The sequence below is a fragment of the Sinocyclocheilus rhinocerous genome, unplaced genomic scaffold, assembly GCF_001515625.1.
Source record: "Sinocyclocheilus rhinocerous isolate Xijiao unplaced genomic scaffold, SAMN03320098_v1.1 scaffold1697, whole genome shotgun sequence".
NCBI classification, from domain to species: domain Eukaryota; kingdom Metazoa; phylum Chordata; class Actinopteri; order Cypriniformes; family Cyprinidae; genus Sinocyclocheilus; species Sinocyclocheilus rhinocerous.
In genome coordinates this window covers 742,353-748,563 of record NW_015629509.1, presented here as the reverse complement: position 1 = coordinate 748,563, position 6,211 = coordinate 742,353, and positions in this window count along the sequence as shown.

Below are 6,211 nucleotides of genomic sequence, written 5' to 3'. Positions count from 1 at the left end.
TATACTGAAATAACATATATTGATAACTTGTTTTATTTCAGATAGTTGCCAAGGCAGCATTTCTCATTTTCATTTAGTTTAACTTGATGTAGTAAAACAATAAATTAAGTTAATTAGAAATTAAATGAACTAAATATATAGATATATTAAGAAAAACTATTGTCAGTGACAAATGGCAAATTGATCAAACTTTAAAATGAAAGTAAAAAATATAAAAACAAAAATGAATTCAAAATATTGAACTACAAACTGGTATCTCAGTGATACTAAAATTACTACTGCCTTGTAAATCAGAAATGAAATGATTTTTGAAATCATAAACCCAAAACTAGTTCCTGGCATTGAATCAAATCACATTTGAAATAAACTGAATCCAAATTGAATTGAATTTAATAGAAAATCAGGGCTGATGAACAGTCCTAGTTCCTGGCATCGAATCATATCAAATCTGAACTGAATCAAATCAAGTCATGACTATGTGAATTAGTATGGAATCAAACTGGGAAATCAGTGCTAGTTCCCAGTCCTAATTCCAGTTGACGAATCAAATTCAATCAGTCTGATGAATCAGAATAGAATCATGGGAAATCAGTGGTGTCTATGTACTGCTATGTGACAGACTGAAACTGGTGATCCATTGTGCCAAAGAGATGTGTGTGTGTGTGACACCCTTAGGCCAGGCCATACCAAGATTTTGCTGAACAGTCTGTGGTCCGAGTCACTGCTCTTGGCTCTCACTCTTATGTGTAAACTGCTTTCGCGAGGAATTATGGGAAGAAAGAGGCCACAGCAAACAAGCGACGCCCAGCGGACTATCACAGCCACAGGCCATCTCAAAACAGATAGCATATCTGTAGAAACTTGGTGACTGACAACATGGTATTCATATTTTTGTCAGGTATGACATCTACCAATGAAGCCTTTGGCCATGAAATGATGTAATGTTTCTCAGTATTTGTAGAGGTCACAGGGTCAGGTACAGGTGCAGTCTTGCTGACTTTATAGATCATACATATATATACATACATACCGCATATGCACACTTAACTCACGCAAGGCTTAAGTGTATGTTTGACTGGATTCAGTGCCATAATGTTTATGTAAATGGATAATTATCAGTCATGAGCGACATGAAAATGTTAATGTTCATATTTAACACACACAGACAATCGTAATGTTAATCTCTAATAGGAGGGCAGTTTTTAAAGGTAAAACATCCAGGCACAACTATAATGTAGGCTTTATTTTCTTTATGCAAAATATAATTTTTACTAAGGAATATGTATTTTTAATTCTAATTTTGACATAAAATGTGACCTAGATAGTCAGTTTTGTGATTCAGCATGTCACAAAATGCCACTGCAAATGAGATATGCATTTTGGTCCTAAAAGGGATCATAAAAAGACAAATACATAATATAATCCAGAGAATAAGCATTTAATGGACACAATGGATCTTGCTGAATCATGAAATGGAACATTTAAAAATGTTTAAAAAATGCATTTTGTGATCCACAAAACCACTTTCGTAAACAAAATGCAAATGTCCTCCACAGAGTGAGTATGAAACGCATTGAAGTAACTGCATTTTGTGTTAAATAATTAAATCAGTCCACAAAATTAGTCCGGTTACACTTGACACTTTATGTTACTGAAAAGTATTTTCTTATCCCAACTTCAGTTGAATCAATCTTGTGAATCAGATCCAATCTTGCGAACTTCATGAATCCCAAACACGATGATTCTCGAAATCAGTGTTGATACCCAACAGTAGTTCTTGGCATCAAAACAAATCAGATTTGAAGCAAATGTAATCAAAATTGAACAGAATTTTAATCAAATCTGTACTGGATCAAACTGAATCAGAATGGAATGAGATTGGGAAATCAGTCCTATAATTCCATACAACGAATCAACTCGAATCAATCTAGATCTTGTGAACCATGGACTATTCAAACACCAATTTAGTGGGGAAAAAAGGCATTTTATTGATCCAAAAAACAACTTTCGAAAACAAAATGCAAATTTCCTCCACAGAATGAGTACAAAATGCCTCATCAGGGGAACTGTAGTCCAGCCAACTGCGCACACACACACACACACACACACACACAGGTAATTAGACAGAAAAGAATGGCTATAGGAGTCTAGACGAATGGGCTCAATTAAGACCCTGGTCTTTATTCAATCGCTCACAGTCCATTTGGCATTAGAGAAGAACAGAGGACGGCTGGTAGTTGTGCTGGAGAGAAAACTTACCTGCTTCTGCATGTCTGCAGGTGAAAATATGCTTTTGTAGGAATGACGCAGTTGAGTTTTAGGAGGTAGTAGCTTATTTTGGAAACTAGTAACTGAATATCAAGTCACACCAAATTTAATTATTGCAGAATTTAATTGAATCGATCAAGACCTTGTAAATTTGATACCAAGCCCTAGTTCCTGGCATAATCAGAATCAGAATCTAATTACATCAAGATCAAAGTCAAATTTGAAACTAATCAAATCAAAACCTTGAGAATCGCAGTTGAATGGAATGGAATCAGGAAATCCAGCCCTAGTTTCTGGCACTGACTCTGCGTTGAGCTGAATCAATCTTATCAGTCTTGTGAATTTGATAAAATCAGACAACTCATTATATTGCATTTTGTGTTAAATAATTAAATCAGTCCACAAAATTAGTCCGGTTACACTTGACACTTTATGTTACTGAAAAGTATTTTCTTATCCCAACTTCAGTTGAATCAATCTTGTGAATCAGATCCAATCTTGCGAACTTCATGAATCCCAAACACGATGATTCTCGAAATCAGTGTTGATACCCAACAGTAGTTCTTGGCATCAAAACAAATCAGATTTGAAGCAAATGTAATCAAAATTGAACAGAATTTTAATCAAATCTGTACTGGATCAAACTGAATCAGAATGGAATGAGATTGGGAAATCAGTCCTATAATTCCATACAACGAATCAACTCGAATCAATCTAGATCTTGTGAACCATGGACTATTCAAACACCAATTTAGTGGGGAAAAAAGGCATTTTTATGATCCAAAAAAACACTTTCGTAAACAAAATGCAAATTTCCTCCACAGAATGAGTACAAAATGCATTTATAATGAAATAACAATGCACTTTGTGTCAGAAATTATTCAGTCCACAAAATTAGTATGGTGCTCCATAGAACTGAAAAGTATTGTTTTACCCCAAGTTCCTGTTTCAACAGATGCCATGATGATGATGGTGTTTTTACATTTGAAGCGCATTGAATAATTAGCATTGTCAACACTGGATCTTGCACCTAAATCTGAGAAGAGCCCCAACTGCGTCTCAGATAAAGGTTTTTGTGATTCACTGGGTTAATTATCATTGTGATCTGACCTGCCGGAGAGGCTTTGGCAGAGATGCTCGTGAAGATACTGGCACGCGTGCGTATCCGCCGGAAGCACAATCAAAGGTTACGTGTTCTTTTTTGAAAGTTTCATATCATCCAACATTCCACCTCGCCAGCAGTCACCCACCATTTATCCCACTCCTACCCACAATCCCCTCTGATGAACTGCCAGAGACAGAGGAGCCGCCACACGGGTCAGCCAGGCCACCATTACACACCGACTGTTTTATCTACTTCAAACAGTCGGTAATGGAGAAAGACAAAACCGAGTCAGTAGAGAACCCCGCGCCGGCGTGTGTGAAGTTATTTTTCATTCTCTGTGACCCCCCGTGGTGCCGTACTGTGAGTTCCAGCCAGACTCTCTCTTTCTGCTTCTGTATGTGGGTGAACCGTCAGTGCAGGAGCCACCCTCTCAGGCTTTGATGCATTTTTAATTGTCCGTGTTTTAAAGGTCAGATTTACGACTATTACTGGTGGAAATAATGTGATACAGTTTAGAGGCAATTTGGCCAGTGAACTTGTCTGAGCTGAAGGGAATTTTAGCCATCCAAAACCCTCAAATTTCTCGAGCTGCACTGATTAAATTCAGAGGTGAAGTAGCTTTAGAAAACTAAGTTTCTCTCCAATTATGAAGAGACCCATCGTTTTTTCTTTGGGGATAATAAGTATTTTTATTATTTATTTATTTTATAATATAATAAAATAATCTATTATTATAGTTATATTAATTCATTTGGATTAAATTAAATGTACTAATATTTTATTTTATTATGTTCTTAGAAAATGTATCCACCTCAAGCACACTTTTGACATTTGTATAAAATAAAATATAATATTTATAATATTCCAAAAGAATTAAGAAATTGCATTTCTTAAATGTATTGACCTCTCAAGCAAGTTTGGTTTTATGCACATTTTCGATATTTTGATAAAATAAGATATATTTATATTATTCCAAAATAGTTTACTTTATTATTTTCTTTAAAATGTATCCACCTTAAGCAGGTCTATGTTTTATGCACATTTTTGATATTTTGATAAAATAAAAAAATAACTATCCAAAAGAATAATAAATAATATTTTATTTACACAATTAGTGAACATTGATTAACATTTTAGACAGACAGGTTGATCAATCTGTGGCTGTAATGTGTCATTCAGAACAATTTGTCATTTTATTGCCTTTTTAAGAGGCAAACCTAGTTAAGATATGACAAATGTCATTAAAGTTTTGTGGGAATTAAAAAAAAAAAAAAAAAAATTGTAGCCAACTTCAAGCAAGTTGTTTTTATGCACATTTTGCTAATTTTAATTCAACTATTATTATATTTGTTTATAATTTTATAAGAATAATATGAATATAATTTTATTGTATTAAAAATTATGTAATAAAATGACATTTACTAAACAAACAAACACATAAATAAATACACTTGAGGTGGATAGATTTGTATTTTGCAGTATTTTGTCCATGCAATCTAAACCAGTAGGCATTCATTAAATGTAATTATAGAGACACAGTGGTAACATCTTCCGTTTCATTTTTTTTAACCTTTCCATCTTTTGAACACATGGGGTGGAAATGCTGCTTTATTCGCATATCATTTTTTTGCATACGGAATCATAAGCATTATCCGCAAATAGCACAGAATGTCATGTTTGTCCATGTTTAGATAGACATGTGCCCGCATCCATTGAGAAGCCACGGTGAGCATAAAGATTGGACTCATTTCTGAGTGCATGAACCTGTCCTTGTGCATTACAAGAGCTTAGTGACATTGTTAGGTTTCTGGAAAAGCATTTTCCAAAGTTTGTCCTTCAGCAAACCACTGCACAGCATGCGCTGGCCTTCGAGCCGAGCCGTAAATGGTTTCAGATTGCCATTAAGAACCATTTACCGTGGTCTCAGAAAACCATGGCTGATTCTTCAACTCTGTATGAATTTGATTAAGTCAGCCTGCTTAATGGCTTCTTTGAGTACAGGTCACACAGAGACTGAATGGCCAAGTAAAAGATTCATCACACACATCCCTACAGTATCGACACTCTTGCCTTTCCGACAGATTCATCCTTACAGAAGCCTTAATTTAAAGTGACTCAGAGGCGCCATACAGTAACCCGTTTAAATTTCACGGTTAGCGCTGTGGAGCTGCCTTTGGGACACATGAAAGACCACAAATCTTGGATGACTCTTTTTGATGGCTCCGTTGAAATCCCCCAGTATCCCCAGTGCGGCTGTGAACTCACATGTCAAAGAGAGTTATTCCATTGTCTATCACTCTCATGTGTGTTTTCAAAGGCACTGATTTATGTTCTGCTATGTCACACTTTAATGAAATTTCATGTCCCTTCTCTTGTCTGTCAATAAGATGGAGATAGCTGTGGTAACACAGTGACATGTACCGGCCCAGCGTGGTAGCGTTGTTTCTTATTATAACTCCGCTATAATGAGATTTAGACAGTATAAAGAACACGCAAACTCACATTTCCAAAGTGCTGTTGTTTGTGTTTATGTGTGCGTCTCTTATTAAGCTGTATGAACTGGCTCAATCTTTATGTCATTGAAATACAATTTTATTCGTTTTTATTCATATTTTAAATTAGTATTTATTTTTATACTTTCATGTTATAGTTTACATTTACATTTTAGTTACATTTTTAGTCATTTTGTTGTGTTTTTGTCAGGTTTATTTATTTTTGCACGTCTACATTTATTATTATTTAATATTTTTAAGTACATCAAGTTAAACTAAATGAAAATGAGATATGATGCTGAAACAAAATGTTTGTATATATATATATATATATATATATATATAT